This window comes from Podarcis filfolensis (assembly GCF_964270895.1).
Source record: "Podarcis filfolensis genome assembly, chromosome: 6".
Lineage (NCBI taxonomy): Eukaryota > Metazoa > Chordata > Lepidosauria > Squamata > Lacertidae > Podarcis > Podarcis filfolensis.
In genome coordinates, this window is record NC_139609.1 from 34,833,643 (window position 1) to 34,850,559 (window position 16,917).

At 42.1% G+C, this 16,917-nt stretch overlaps 1 protein-coding gene across 7 annotated transcripts in view; it reads right to left on the bottom strand.

Annotated features, from left to right (window-relative positions):
* ST6GALNAC3 (ST6 N-acetylgalactosaminide alpha-2,6-sialyltransferase 3) overlaps nucleotides 1-16,917 on the bottom strand; it is a 273,570-nt gene that overhangs the window by 165,709 nt on the left and 90,944 nt on the right. The gene's annotated exons all lie outside the window — the stretch shown is intronic.

Here is a 16,917-nt window from a genome sequence, read left to right on the forward strand (position 1 = left end):
GAACTGTAGGATTGTTGTAAACAGCTATTGCTTAGCCTTCTCCTGCTGAAATATAAGGAATAAGGATCAACACTGGACGACACAGCAAAACACGTTTATGGTGTTTTAAGAAGCTCTGTACTGCATCCAATATTCCTCCTACTTAGAGTCAGGGCTGGCCCATCCATGAGGCAAGGTGAGGTGACTACCTCAGGTAGCAGGATTAAGATCTTCCATCAACCCTTCTTCCTTGTCAGGGAAGGGAGTGACATTTTGGGGCCAGTGTGGTGTAGTGGTTAACAGGGGTGGACTTGTAATCTGGTGAACAGGGTTCGCGTCCCTGCTCCTCCACATGCAGATGCTGGGTGGGTGACCTTGGGCTAGTCACACTTCTCTGAAGTCTCTCAGCCCCACTCACCTCACAGAGTGTTTGTTGTGGGGGAGGAAGGGAAAGGAGATTGTTAGCCACTTTGAGACTCCTTAGGGTAGTGATAAAGCGGGATATCAAATCCAAACTCCTCCTCTACCTCAAGTGTCAAAATGTATTGGGCCTACTTAGAGTAGACCCATTGCAATCAATGGACATTACTAACTTGGATTCATTCCTTTTAATAGGTCTACTCTGGGTACAATATAGCTGGAGACAGTCTATTCCGTGGTATCCAATAATAGTCCTACTCAGGGCATACCCACGGAAGTTAACAGACATGATTATTTAGGTTTGTTAATTTAAATGGGTCCACCCGGAGTAGGACTTATTTGAAAACAACCCATTATTTCTAATTCGTATGAACTGGTCACATCTATTGATTGGCTGGAGAGAGATTTGTGGTTGCCAAAACCTAGGAAAGTTCTAAGGAAATATCTGCTCCTGCTCGTGCAGAAAGGGGAATACAACTTCCATAATCCTGGACCCAAACTGGCTAGGGTTGATTGGAGTCCAACAGCACCTGAAGATCACATGTTCCCCATCCTTGTCCTCAGGTTTACTATTATCCTTGGATTGTCCTACCTGTTCCTCACACACTTTAGCGTGTAAGCAGGCTGGATGGCGATAGCACTGACTATGATGACAGGATTCTCACCCCTGTCTGGTGTGTAAGTTAGCAGAGTGGCTCACAGTCAAAGTAGTACAGATATTCCCATCATTTAGCCTCCAGAAGATGAGATAAGAGAAAAGAGGCACATTGCTGGGCAAGAATTGCAGGATGCAAAATTCTTCCAAGAAACATGTCCCTTAAGGAGGTACATGATTTTTGTCATACACACACACCACACACATACAGAGGAAGCCTCGTAAAAAGTACTTGCCTTTAAATATTTCACCACTTCAGACAATACTTTGAAAGCACAACTTGTCACTGTCTCTATCTGAGCTATGGTACTTTGAAAGTCTCCTGGGGAAACCTGTCATGTGGAGATTGTACCAGGACAGTATTGTTCGCGTCAAATTATATAACCTATTTTTCAGTCACAGCACAATATGGTAAAAGAGGAATGTCCACACTAAATAATTTATATTCTCCACTGTCTGTCAAGAGCTGAGTTAAAATATTTATTTTTATTTTTTATTTTAAAAATATGAAAAGTACAGTATACAAGGTGCCAAAGGGTTTATACGGAAACCACCCAAAGTTACTTAGTACAACAGCAGTCAGCCCCCGAAATAAGTCTGTCACATTAAAGATAACGCCTGATTTATCCTTCTTACGTGAACAAGTGGGGAAAGGTTTGCGATCCAATAAAAAGGGGGTGCGATGATAATTCATGTAAGTACTAAATAGTTAATTCCTTCTTGGACACTCTGTTAGGTACAGAAAAGGAGAACTGTTCATCCAGCAGAATATGCCTCAGTGAGCACCTCGTTGGGGTGCAGCTTAGGTTGCAGCTTCTTATGTTCACAGGACAGGTGTCAGAAAATGGAATCACTGGGCACCTCGCAACAGGGGGCTTACTGCTGACACCCAGAGCCCCAGGGTCTTGGTTTTGCTCCTCCTTCTCTATGCTATTGCTGCCTGATCACCTGATCACTAATCCAAATCATGCATGCAATAACAGGAATGAATAGATGGAAGAGCATCCTTCATTTGCCTTGTCCTTCTGCTCGGCAATTGGACAGATTGACCCAGATGAAGAAGACAAGTGAATACACAGAAGGATCGGTGCTGAGGAGGAAGCGGGCCCACTCACAGAAGGGACCCAATGAGAACATCTTGCCTAGGGGCTCCCCAAAACAGAGCTGGCACTGAACACTTCTCATGGCATACTAGGGTACCCATATTTGTGCACTGGAATCTATATGTAATAGCATATGGGTAAGTGGGGCTTAACCAAATTTAAATGGATAGTGGTGGCATTATGAACATCTCTGATTTAGGTATGTTCTCCTTCTGTTTGGCTTTAGCCATATATATTATGATTAACACATGCTCTTGGGGAAATAAACCCATGGTCTGAAATTCAGGGGAATCAACTACCTCCCAATAAATGGTGTTTATCTCGAAACAAGGCCAATGAAAATATTACCAGATGGGAATTGATGAAACTACTGTCAGTACAGATGTCACAATCCAGAAAGTCATCTGCTAACATTAAAACACGGCCACCATAACATGAAACAGGTCTAGTAATGTGGTGCATGTATCATATTTTATTTTAATAGATGTCCATTTTAACAATGCAGAGAATTTAAAGATGCACAAGCACACATTTGGCAACTTATTGTGCTTCATTCATTACATTTCTACAAGCTGGAGTTCTTACATGCACTGGTTTTGCAGGCAATTTTACAGACACACACAAAATGCACATTACGACAGCCACAGAGCAGAACTGACTCCAATTATTCTTAATCAGTAGTCATACTTTCTTGCACCATCCTCACTAAAACAGCCAGCAATCCCATGTCTGTAAAACAGACTATGAAGCTGGTTATATGGAGTCAAACCATTGGCCTGTTGTATAGTCTGGCTTATGGGAGCTTCCTAAGTCACTGCTTAAGACCATTTTTTAAAGTAGTGATACCAGCGATTAAAACTGGATGCAGAGTATGTGCTCTTCTGCTGAACTATGGTTCTTCCCATAACAATAGCAATGGGTGTTCTAAACAAACCATGGGCAGATCAACATGGCAAGAGAGCTGCTGCACAACTGAGCCCAAAATCAAATTCCACACTGGGTATGGGAGCCCAAAAGAATATTTCAATAAGTGCTCACTGTGGAAACACTTATGTTCCTTCCTGCAATCACGCACAACATTCTAAATTCTCTAGAATCATGCTATCTGCAAATCCCATTGCCTAGCACAACTCTTGAATGCTTTTTATTTGTGCAGTGGTAATGCCTTCAGAAGCTCCAGCTGGCTGGTGCATATTGAGTCATCACCACTTTTTCTGTCTCTCCTGATAATTTTGCAGCACTAATAGCAGAGGAGTCCTATCCACACTCTGCATTCTACACAAAGGAGTCCAGACAGCAGGGTGGGCAAGTGACATTATCAGTGCATACTCAGCACCTTTGCACAGATCCAATGATGCTTCTGGGCACTAAACATTCCAATGACCACAAGTTTAGCCACAAATTCCCTTCCTAAATGTTACCTGTACAACCTCCCTACCAAATTTGGGCAGGAGAACATATTCTTCTGTGGAGGTCTGGGGGTTGGTTTTGCTCATTTTTAAGGACCATCTATGTTGAATAATAGACTGGTAGATCAGCTGGGACTAAGAATTTGGAGTTATTGTACCTCCAAAACTTCAAAAACAGAAAACAGCTAGACAGCATTTCCCAAGATCCAAAGCTTGTGGATCTTGTCCATCTTGCCCACATAAGTCTAAAATAGCATCAAACTATGCACTTTGTTTCTATAAATTTGAAAGTATTTGCTTAGTGTATCCACCTATATTCACCTGGGCACACAGAATTTCACTCCTGAAATGCTCTGTGTTTTGGAGTTGTTGCTTTTTGTTTTTTGTTTGGTGCTGCATATTTGTCATGAGATTCATTAGCTCCAAACAATAAAGCAGACACATTTGACTGAAAATAAAAGGCCTGCGGCAACCATAAGCAGCAGAAATCTGTGCATGGAAGGAAATCATAGACATGCTTCTTGATGCTCTGAAACCAGCCAAAGTACAGGAGTTCTGCTTCAACAGCTCAGGGAAGCCAATAAAGAAATACTGGGCTTTAATTATTGAGGCCAAGGGGCACATGCTACTTCTTCACAATAAGCCGCTCAGATGCCTCCATCATTCAAAGAACTTTAAGACTGACATGATAAACAGTGACGGAATTCCAGGCAGCAAAATGCCCCCGAGTACCTTCTTCTTTCAGTGTTGACCTGACAGTTATGGGAAGGTGGGGAGACAGGGAGGGAGAAAGAAACTATGAGATTACAGAAGCACAGTCCATTGCACCTTCCCTTGGGCTTGCAGTTACCCTTCTTATTAATACCATGCACTGCATTATTACATGCTTGCTAAAACTGGCATAGTTAAAACTATGGAACTCGCTCTCGCAGAAGACAGTAATAGCCACCAATACAGAAGGCTTTAAAAGGGGAGTAGACAAATTCATAGAAGGCTATTGCAGGAGACTAGCCACAATGACTAAGCTCTGCCTCCATAGCTGGAGGCAGTAATGCTTCTGAATACTGGTTGCTGGGAGCCACAGGAGGGGAGAGGGTTCTTGGGCTGCAGTTCTGCTTGTGGCGTTTCTTACAGCCATCTGGTTGGCCACTGTGAAAACACAATGCTGAACCAGGTCCATCAAGTTCTTCTTCTGTTCTTATCCCTGAGGGCCATTTCAATTTTAAGCAAGCTATATTAGCTCTACAAGGAGGGGGAAAATATTTATCCCTTCATATGCAGTCCAGTTCTGGGTGCCACAATTTAAGAAGCATATTGAGAAGCTGGAATGTGTGCAAAGGAGGGCAACCAAGATGGTCAAGGGTCTGGAAACCAAGCCTTATGAGGAATGCTTAAGGGTGTTGGGTATGTTTAGCCTGGAAGAGACTGAGAGGAGATACGATAGCCATCTTCAACGATCTCAAGGGCTGTCACGCGGAAGATGGACCAAGCTTGTTTTTTCCTACTCCGCAGGCTAGGAACTACACGAATGGTTTCAAGTTATAAGAAATGAGATTCCAGCTGAACATTGGGAAGAACTTTCCGACAGTAAGAGTGAAAAGGACTCCCTCAGGAGGTTGAGGACTCTCCTTCCGTGGCTGTTTTTAAACAAGAGCTGGTATGGTCATCTGTCATGTATGATCTAATTGAGACTCCTGCACTGCAGGGTGTTGGACTAGATGACCCTTGGGGGCCCTTCCAACTCTATGATTGATACAAGGATTCGGACCTTCTTCCCCATTCATTATATTGCATCTCAACAATGAGCTTCATACTGTCTGCACTTCTAAGGGCATTCTCCTTTGCTCTCCTTACTTGCACATTAATTTATAGATGACAGGCACAGGAAGCAAATTTATGCTGGGGTGATTCCATCAGGCATAGTTCTACTTGACCCCTCACAATTCACTGAGGATATGTAGAGTGTCATCTGAACATCCTTGCTTCTTATATTCCAGAGCTAAGGATTACAGTGAGAGGGCTACATTCCCTTCTGAGCAATTTTCAAAGGGCCACATGTCAGTGGTGGGTGGGGCCAGAGGCAAAAAAGTCAGGGCAACAGATGCATATTTGTACCAGTAGACTAGTTTCTACACACATTCTCTCTCTCTCTCTCTCTCTCTCTCTCACACACACACACACACACACACCCTCTCTGTTCATCATCCAGGTAAGGAAGAAGCATTATCTGAGTTCAAGGACACATTCCAGCCAGGGAAAAACACTTGGGAGTGTGAAGCAAGGCAAGGGCAGAGTTCTGAGGGCCAGATGGGGGAGGCATTGGAGGGCTGCGTTTCAACGCAGGCCTGCGGTTTCCAACCCCTGTCGTATTCCTTTCTCCCTTCACTAGGAAGGATGAACTCACATGACAAACCCTCATATACTTCTCTAAGGGTTATCTGGAAGTCAGAAAATGACAAGAATGAAATGGGTTGCTCCTCAATGGCTACCAACTTTCCCCTCATGTGCTTCAACCGTGCAGAAAGTCAGGAGGCAAAGCTTTACTCATCTTTGCATTGACAAGCCAGGAGGTGCTTCACCTGGTGCATATTTGCCTGCCAAGGTGGTGTTAAACCCTGCTAGGTGGGGAAGGAAAATGAAAAAGGTTGGCAATGCTCAACCCTTATTTCCAAGGCTGAATTAAAAGTATGAACAATGCTTTAATTATGATGTTCCCTGGTAATTAATGGCACGGGAGCCATTTATCTTTAATGTCTCTTCCCTAAATATAAACCTTCCAACTTCACTGGAATGAGATTTTAAAGTAATTACCACTCCATCAAAGTAGTTTTTAATACCCAGCTGAGATTTAATTTGAACACACTCCTCTAACCAGAACGATATTATATTGAGTCATATACAATATTATAATGTATTGGCAGTCCCCGCTTTGATTTTATGAAGATGTAAATAAGCCTAGCACCCATTCAAAACAAATTGAAGCATCCCTGTTGTGCACCAACCTAGGGCTCCTTCCAAACCAACTACATTGTGAAAAGCAAATGTGGGGAAACAAGCCAGAAAATGGTGGCCGAGTCCCACAGCAAAGAAGGTATAAGGATATATTGGCTGCCTGTATGATTTGCACTTGCTTCCCAACTGTCAGGGCTGAACTGTAGGCAGAACTCTGAGATGAGCTGGGAGCTATACCAGTCAGACTGGAGCTGACAGACAAAGTCAGAAGTCAGGACTAAAAGGCAAGTTGGGATCAAAGGAGAAACAACAAAAAGGACATAGGGTGCAGGTCCATCTAGCTCAGTCTTGTCTACAGACTCCAGCAGCTCTCCAGACAGGAATCTCCCAGTCCTACCTGGAGATGCGAAGGACTGAATCAGGGACATTTTCATACAACAAAGATGCTGCACCACTGAGCTATGGCCCTACAGATACAGGGACACACCAAAGCTGAAGACAGCAGCTTTTCGGACTAGGCACACATAGTCAACTGCAAATTAGTGCTGGGTGGAACTTCCCTCTCCATCTAACAGCATTTGCATCCATGAATTCTCTCCATTTTGTCCACTAAGGAAGCAGCTTCTCTAATGAAAGACTGCGACAGAAGCATGGCTGGCGTGTCAGCATGTGGATGGTGCTGAGCCGTAATAAAGTATGCACTGGGTACACTGCTAGGACAGACTGGACTTCTGAGTTTTACACACCTGAAATGGCTTCTTTCTAGGTGATGTTACTTGGAGTCCAATAAGAGCTGAACAGTTGGGGCAAAGCCATTTTGGGGAATAAGAGCAAGTGAACAGAAGCACTGGGCATGCCCTTCATGCAACCTCTGCTGTGCTTAACCTACTTCTGTAGCTGATCATGCTCTAGTGTCAATTTACAAAATGCTGGGGGGATCAAGCTTGCCAGACAGTTATTTTTTCCCCCACCCAAAAGCTCTGATTCCCCCTATCTTAGTGGTGGGTTGTCATTACTAATGCAATTGGGGGAGTGCACTCTACACAAACCTAAAGGTGTTTTCTTCATTATGATGATGGTGGTGATGGTTGCTGCTGGTGGTACTACTGCACATGAAATATGCTAACCATTATTAATGTCCATATCTAGAGCCCAGAGACAGATTAAATATTCTCTTGCTCCTCCTTCCCTCTGGTCCCATGTCTGGGTATTCCAAATCACCACATTCTTTTTGAAACACCCATAAAGATAGGCTGAAAAAGGTTTAAATTAGATGTGTGGTCTGTCTGCTGTGTGTAAATATAGAAAACAAAATGCATAACTGCAATATTTTTATGAGGTGTACGTGGGCATTTCTTAGCAGGGCACGTCTCTATGGGAGCCCCTAAAAATCCAGGGCAAGATAAGCAGCGTTTGAAATCCTTGAGACAAGTTATGCCTGGTCTGTGGTTCATGAAGGCTAGACATTCTTTTTCTTAGGCTGGGGTGCTGCTAAGCAAGCTGTTTCTGCTTCCATTGCACTTAAAGGGTTTTGGTAGTGGGGAGGGGGCAAGACAGATCATTATGTTAAAAACAGAAAATCCCAACAGATGTCTAATGTTACAAAAATAATGCAAATGCATAGTTCATTACTCTGTCTTTTCCCTGGCAAATGTGCATATATCAATGTCAACCTGGCAAAGCATTTACTGAACAGAAATGAAAAGATGGGGTAGCCCGGCCTGGGAAGTGTCAGGAGAGAGACAGATAGGGGAAACGGGTACACACACCATACCTTTAAAGCACACTTGAAGCACATTACTTCCCACAAAGAATTCTGGGACAACAAACAGAATTCTGGGCACTGTAGTTTGTTAAGGGTTGGTGGAAATTTGGGACTACAGGGTCCCAAATTCTTTTAGGGGAAAAAGATATAGCATGTACACAGCCTGAGAATTCCACCCCACCTAAAAAAAATCACATATGTGTAAGTATGTCAGAAGTTGCCTTATCACTGGTCCACCTACTTCAGTACTGTCTACACGCTGATTGGCAGCAGATCTCCATGTTTTCAGCAGAAGTCTATCCCAACCATTTTTCTCACCCTTACGCTAGTGCAACAGCACTTGTGCCATCAGGCCAGAGAATGCTGAATCGGGACCTACAGTTCTAGTAAATGTATGAATGCAGAAAGTATGGATTTAACTGGATTGAATGAATTTCCTTACTTTTGGCAATCCCACTCCCACTGGAATCAATAAGACTTCCAAGATCAGATTGGGCCTATAATGTGCAGAAAAGCCAGGTGTTTCATACTTATAGTAAATGAACTAATTTATTAACTCTACTAATCAAAATTAATGTCACACTTCCCTCCTGGAAAGTAAATCATTAGGTATGTATGGGTGAACTGTGCCTTCAACATTCACTCAGAAAAATCAGTGTGCCTCAGTTTTTGTAAGTTTGCAAAGCAGTGTTTTATAGAATATCGCTAGCCAATGCCTATTTGGAAGCAAATTTCACTGTAAAAATTTAACAGCAAGTGTATTCAGCCAACAGCAACAAAACGTATCTAATTTTGGCAGCATCGTTATATATTTTTGAATTTTTAAAATTGCACATATTGCTAAGAGCTCATACAGCACCTCTATATGGATTTTAGAACTAGTGCATTCATAGAAAACAGGCCCTAACCACAACGATCAGTTTCTTCACTAAGCATTACCATGGCAGACCCTCCACGTGTCCCTATTTTCCAGGGACAGTCCCTGATTTACAGAAGTCGTCCCAGTTTCTGATTTGATCCTGGAATGTCCCGCTTTTCCTTAGGACATTTCTGTTTTCATCAGAGAAATATTGGAAGGTATGGAGTTATGCAACACCAAGCCGATGAGATAAGTAACTATGCAATCTTTAGAAGACTTCTGAAGGTTTTATTGTGTTTTCATATATATTGGAAGCCACCCAGAGCGGCTGTGGCAAGCCAGTCAGATGGGCAGGGTATAAATAATAAAACCGTTGTTGTTTTTGAATAGGACATCCCTATTTTCATTGAAGAAATGTTGGCGGGTATGCCATGGAATAGAAAACCTAAAAACAATCTTAGCTCCTCAATTCTAATCGCATTTACATGAGCGCAAGATATTGGATTTCAGTGGAACTTTTCTCTTGTGTAAATGTAGCTAGGGATATTGCTGTAAACCGTTTATTATTTGTAAAACTCTGATTTGTTTTTAATCCTGAATTTAGGGCCAAACAAACATACATCGAATAGCCCTGTTGACATTCCCCTGGATGTTCTAAGTGCATTTTCAAGGCAATAATGTGTTTACAAATGCCTGATGCATTAAAACGTTTTGAGAATGGTAGCTGATCTGATTCAAACAAGGGAGAAATGAGAACACTACACAAGTACTGGCTATTGAATTAATGAAAGCAAAACAAAGTCAATTCACCAGGGGCAACTGCTGTGGATTACCCAGATTCAGCTAGCGTGCTTCTTAAATGCTCCTCCTGTTAAGACTAATTTAAAGAGAATGAAATGAGAACAGGAGAAACCTGATGCTCTTCAATTAGCATTTGAGTGTGGAATGTTTAGAGCAAACCATTGGAATAGTAGGGCTTAAATTGTATTCAGTGGAAGGCATGCTCACAACTGGTGGTTCGGTGCATTCTCGAAATACTGCTGATTATACCTGTGCCCAGAAGATTGAGAAAGCTGTCTTAAAGGATTACAACCTCCAGGCTTACATTTCCGATTTGTACAACCGCTGAAGGGCATCGAGCAAAAACATTTTGCGAAGATACAGTACCGTGTATGCATCTCAAGTGCTGCTTCCTGGCATGCATGAAAGCAACAAACTGGCCTTAGCGTACAACAAACTAGGGACAAGCGCATTTAAAGAAAAGGAAACACTTTTGTATCCCTCAGATGAAAACAGACTATTCTTTGGGAACAAAAAGGCTTGTTCTGATAAAGGAACTTGATTGATAACTGTGCCGATCCTCTGAAGGCCATAATACAGAGACTTGCAGATGGCGCAGATAATGTCAAAAAAATTCCTTACAAGGATTCCCATCTCCTTTTAGAAAGGATGCTGTGGTTCAGTTTATGATTACAACACATTTTTTTTTCCTGCTCCAGAGAGGAATGTGTTCCACTCTGAGGTGTTTGGGTGCTTTCATTTGGACAGCCCCAGACCCAGTTTATAACAGCAGTGCCACATTTTGTCAGCAAATATTGTGCAAATATGAGGCAGGGAAAGAGTTAAAATAATACGCAGCTTTGTAATTGACCGAATTAGGCAAGAGCAGCCGGAGAGGCAGTGCTAATTCTAGTAATTATACGTAAGTGTCAATGCCACATATTGAATAATAAGGCTAGTATCACCAGTGGTGTGATATTCTGTACCTAACTAGAATGATTGAAGTCAACTGGTTGGGGCTGATATGAAAACACAAGGTCCCCATCTCTGCTCTAAGCCAAGGATTTGTGTTAGAGCAGGCATCCCCAAACTCGGCCCTCCAGATGTTTTGGGACTACAACTCCCATCAGCCCTAGCTAACAGGACCAGTGGTCAGGGATGATGAGGGTTGCAGTCCCAAAACATCTGGAGGGCCAAGTTTGGGGGTGCCTGTGTTAGAGAATTCCATCTCTCTCTCTTCAGATCCAAACCATAAGGAGGATATGAAGCAACATAGGACTGGGTAAGCATAGTAGGCTACCTGATGTAAACTGTTCAACTGATTTAATATTTTATTATTATATTGTTGTCCCCTGCCCTTTCCAATGAAGGGGAGGGGTAAGGAATCTTATAAATTAAAAATGTAGGTAAAGAAAGTTTAAGCCCAGCGTTATACCTTCGTACACCCAGGGGCCAGAAGGCTAGGACAAGTTCTTTAAATGCTAGTAGTAGTTGTTTTAAAATAAAAGAACAAACGTGTAAATGCTACCCATGCCATAGCGACTTTCAATTCCTTGAAGATCTTCTGTACTGTATTATTATGGTAACTAAGCGTAATGTTCCTAATCTTTGGATTTAACCCTGCCAGATCCTATTTTCCTGCATTTTTGTCATCAGTCAGACATTTGCTTTCATACCACACTGAAATGCATATACAATCCTGCAATAAAATTCTCACGAGGTGGCCTTGCTGGTTCTAAGAATATCAGCAGAGAGGGAAAAAACATGAATAGCAGCATGTGAAAAGCAGTCGCAGCAAGAGGTAAGCAACTTCAGTCTCTTTCGTATTCAGCATTTGAATTTTGTACATTATTTATTGCCACCATCAAAAGTTCTAATCCTTAAGGAACCATTCTCCATGCAGTCCTCTTGTCCTCTTTGAAAGCACACGGCACTCCAGGTAGCTTAATTCCAATAGAGCCACATAAATTTTTAACTTTTTCATCTCCAAATATGACACGTATTGCCTTGAGCCCAAAAGTTTGAATTCCTCAATAACTTGCCTTCTTCTCAGGAGTAGTGCTAAGGGACATTTCCTTTGGTGAGCAGACAGGAGAGAAGTGGTTTTTTAAACTGGATACATATCTACACCCCCCATACACCCCTACCTTCAGGTATAGCATCTGATTCATGAACATTTCTGGCCTTGGCACATGGTTATATTTTTGAATTCTTTCTGCTCTGCTTGATAGATCATGCATTCTCTCTCTCTCTCTCTCTCTCTCTCTCTCTCTCTCTCTCTCTCTCACACACACACACACACACACACACACACATACAGTGGGCCCACCACTTACGCAAGAATTTGGTTTGGGGCGGGGGGCGGTTCTGTGCACAAAGACAAAATTGTGCAAAGTTAGGAACCCCAGGAACCTGCAAGGTGGGTTTCCCCTGCTCTCCATTTATTTATCTAGCTCCCCCCTACCCCCAATGTAAGGTTGCGATTGCACAAGTAAAGCGAGTGCAAGTTGTGGGTTTACTGTATGTCAAATTGCAAGATGCCTGGAGATTTCTTTCCGCCTTTAAGTACATAAAACAAAGCCTAGGCTTTTGACAGATCCCTCACACAACAACGTATGTTTCCTATCCTCTGAAACCAATTTTCTCACCGCCACACGTGACTGTTCTTTCATTAAATTAGTACATTTCAATCCTGCTTTCTCATCCACAGGTAAGTCCGCAAAGTAGCAAACAAAACTTTAAAACAGAAACCCAAATTAAAACAAAGACCCAACAGCAAATACCAGCAGTTAAATAAATCACCCCCAAAACAGCTGATCCACAGTATCTTTTGCAACGAAAGTGTCTAGATCTGCTGCCCACAAAATGAAAAACAAGCAAACAATGCAAACTTCCTTGGAAAGCAAAATTTCAGCTTCTTAGTGCCACCACTGAGAAGGGCTTGTCACACGCCCCATTGAATTAAACTGGATTTACTCCCAGGTATGTGTATAAAGGCTTTATGTGCTAATAGGAGACTTATTTTTCATTCAGTCAAAAATTATTAGTACTATCTGAAGTGAGCTGGTTTCCAGTGAAACTCCACCTTATCATTTATTTATTTGATACATTCTTACCCAGCCATTTAGGTCAATGTCTTCATGCTGAAGAATTACCTATTTGTCCCTTAAACAATTATTTTCCATTAATATGTTATATCTACCTACCTACCTACCTATGATATCCAGTTTTTCATGAGACGTCAGCATCTTTCTCTCCAACACTGCCTCCAGAGGTTATTTCTGACCCCCCCCCCAGTCCTTAAAAGAGAACCTCACTTTTTCCTTTTCTAGGCTCTTTTGTTCTCTGTCTTGGTTTAGCTCATTATATGCCTGACAGTTCTTTTATTGCAAGATTTCATTTTGAATCTGGTTTTCTCCCTGTCTCATTATGTGCTCTCTCACAAGCTCCATGTCTCGGGTTTGTACTCTTTCCCTTTCCCTGTCTTGACAATTCCCTTATTAGTAGATTTGATTCTGCTTTTGTTATATGTTGTCTGGCTTTATTCCCTCACACCTTTTTTCCTCCCTGGCATCTTATTTTCCTCTTCCCTCCCCCCGAGTCTTCATTCCTCGTTCCTCAAAATACTGGCATTTTGATTCTGTTTGCCATTCCACAGAAACTTGCACCTGTATATGCCAAGGGGCTGGGGGCAGAAGATCTGGATTTAGATATGGATCTGCTGGTGGGACTCTGGGTGATTTGCAATAGGTGGGCAAAGATTTCTGAATCCAAACCATTTTGGCGATAACAGAAACAAAATTACTCTCCCCTTGCTAAAATTAAGAAAGCTTGGGATAAGCAGGAGTAAGTTTTTGTACAGAAGGTGTAATAACTGGTTCTCAAGGAATGGAGGCATGGGTTCATACCCTACTACTGAAACCATGTGATCTGGTTCTCAGGTGTTCTGTGCAACAAACTCAGTGATGCTCACAGCTCCCATGCAGCATACAAGTTTATCCAAAGAAAAGCAAGTACAAACACACACATCAAGAGAAGGAACACTAGACCAAAATTAAATACTTTTCACATTTGCTGGCAAGTGGAGATTTGAACCCACGTCTCCCTGGTTCTAGTCAAGCAGTCGGAACACTATATACTACACTGGGTCAAGATGTTCTGCATATGTGTTTTCCAGAGGCATCTGGCAGGATGCTGGAATTAGATAAAACCTTTGTCTGATGCAGCAAGGCTCTTGTTAAGGTTTTAAGTAATCAATAAATATTTAGAAATAATCATAGTAGCAACAGCAGGAGAACTTAGCTAGACCACCATTAACTAAGGCTCAGTTTCTTCAAAGGCACAATCTTTTCTATTAATCCAAAACATGATGCTGCCTATTCAGGCTAACTTCATGCTCCGCCACTAGAAATTTATATTCATTTTTAAAAATGTCATTTTTGCAGAGCTTATGAAGGGCCTGCCTTGAGGCTCTCAGATGCTCAGTGAAAATTACCTATTTTGTTACCTTCAGCTTTGCTTTTTGTTGGGTTCCCCCCACCCTCTAGCAAAGTGTAAATTGAGATAGCATTCACATAGCTTGAAAAGAAGGGAATCTTTCAGCCAATTGAGCGGAAGCTGGTGTCACAGTCCTGAGCAATAATAACCTTTTAAAGAATGCAGAGTCAATATTTCTTAGCTAGATTGCAGCATCTGTATTCACTGCAACAACCATCAGCAGTATCCAATACAAGCTTTAAATGTAATGTGTGCATATGCAAGGCATAGGTTACACACACACACACACACACACACACACACACACACTACACTACATAATGGAGTCAAGTGCCAGGACATTCATAAAAATAAGATTGTACCCCGGCACTGAAAAGCCTATTGAAATAAACTTCATTAATTAGCTCTAGTAAATAGGTATGCAAAGGTTTTGGCAATTCAGTTTGTCCCATGGAATTTATATTTGGCCTGTTTCAAGCAAGATTCCATATATTTAAGGTTAAATAATGATTTAAGGTTAAATAATGAGGGGACGCAGATGGCCCTGTGGTCTAAACCACTAAGCCTCTTGGGCTTGCCGATGAGAAGGTTGATGGTTCGAATCCCCGCAACGGGGTGAGCTCCCGTTACTCGGTCCCAGCTCCTGCCAACCTAGCAATTCAAAAGCACACTCCAAAAGTGCAAGTAGATAAATCAGTACCACTCCGGCGGGAAGGTAAATGGTGTTTCCGTGCGCTGCTCTGGTTTCGGTGTTCCATTGCACCAGAAGCAGCTTAGTCATGCTGGCCACATGACCCGGAAAAACTGTCTGTGGACAAACGCCGGTTCCCACAGCCTGTAAAGCAATATGACCGCTGCAACGCCAGAATCGTCTGTGACTGGACTTAACTGTCAGGGGCCCTTTACCTTTACCTTTTAATGATTCCCACATCTTTACACACACACACACACACACACACACACACACACACACACACCCTCAGCTGGGAAAACAGGTACTACAAATCTACACATGCAGAATCTTTCTACTAGATCAGGCATAGACAAACTCGGCCCTCCAGATGTTTTGGGACTACAATTCCCATCATCCCTGACCACTGGTCTTGTTAGCTATGGAGCATGGGAGTTGTAGTCCCAAAACATCTGGAGGGCCGAGCTTGCGTATGCCTGTACTAGATTATTCAGCTAAGTTTGGTAGGAAGGAAAGCATCTACCGGTAGCAAAGAAATGTGCAGCATAGCAACAGAAAATATTACAGCCTTGTGTTCGCAACTCACCTGGTGGCCAAAGTTGACCAGGAAGTCAATGCAGGTGAGGGACTGCTCAAGCGGAGGAGGAGACCGCATCCCTCCCTGCCTCCACCAGCCTGCTTTGTTTCTGAGCTAGTTACAGGGGAAAGAAAGCCTCTTCCCCTGCAGTCTGCATAGAAAGTCAGTGAACTGGCAGAGGACTGATGGGATTGTTTCTTCTCACCATTGCCAGTCCCACTGGAAGAAGAAATTGACTATCCTGCTAAGAGGCTAGCAGTCTGTGTTTCTGCACTGGTAGTGGAGGGAGGATCGCCTTCTCCTCTGTACAAAACAAACTCCCATTCAAACTACCACTTCTTTCTAAGTATCATTGTCAGCTGTTTTTCCATAATAAAGAAAACAGAGTTATAACGATTTAGGTATGGTTGGGGGCCAAGAGTGTTGGAGGAGCAATAGGCTGCACCCAAAAACTGTACATTATATTTCTATGCAGCTCCTGTACAAAGTTTGTGTTCTCACTTCATGTTCAAATCTTCTCACAGACAGTTAACTCCCCGACGTGCCAATCAGGTCAAGGTGCTAGCAGTGGGAAAGCAGAAATATCAGCTTCAATTTAATAAGGAAATCTATTTTTAAAAGCTTCAATCAAACCATTGGCAGTTTAATCTCACTGATTAATTAATTCTTTCAGCCCAGATTTCTAACTACTGGACTGTTTCCATACCTAGTTAGTCAATGCCCCTAAATACAAATGAATATTTGTAAAAGTAGTAGTAGCTATATCAGGGAAAATAACAATGCTTTAACAAAGCCTCTTGAGCTAAGAGGTTGAACAAAAGTTGTTCCATTTGTTATCCTTAATAAACTCTACTTTGTTATGGCTGGTGGCTAAAACAAACACAATTTTTAAAATCTGGTATGAGAACTTATGTATTCCTATTTCAATTTCCCTTCTGTCTCTCCCTCATCAAATGAACTATGAACATATAAAAACTGCACAGAATAACGTAAGGTATAGTATCCATTTCATTATAAGTGGAATGTTGGCTGGCTAGCAGCGTGTGGGGGGTGGGAGATTCTTTGCATTTTTACTAGGCACTGACACTTTTATTCTTAGAAAATAAAATAAAAGGATAGTTGTCTATTACATACAATTATTTTGATCATTTTTATTTATTTTTTTAGACAGTGATTGAATTTTGCACAAACTACCACCTGGTAGTTTTTATGGGCAATCTTCTTCCATTA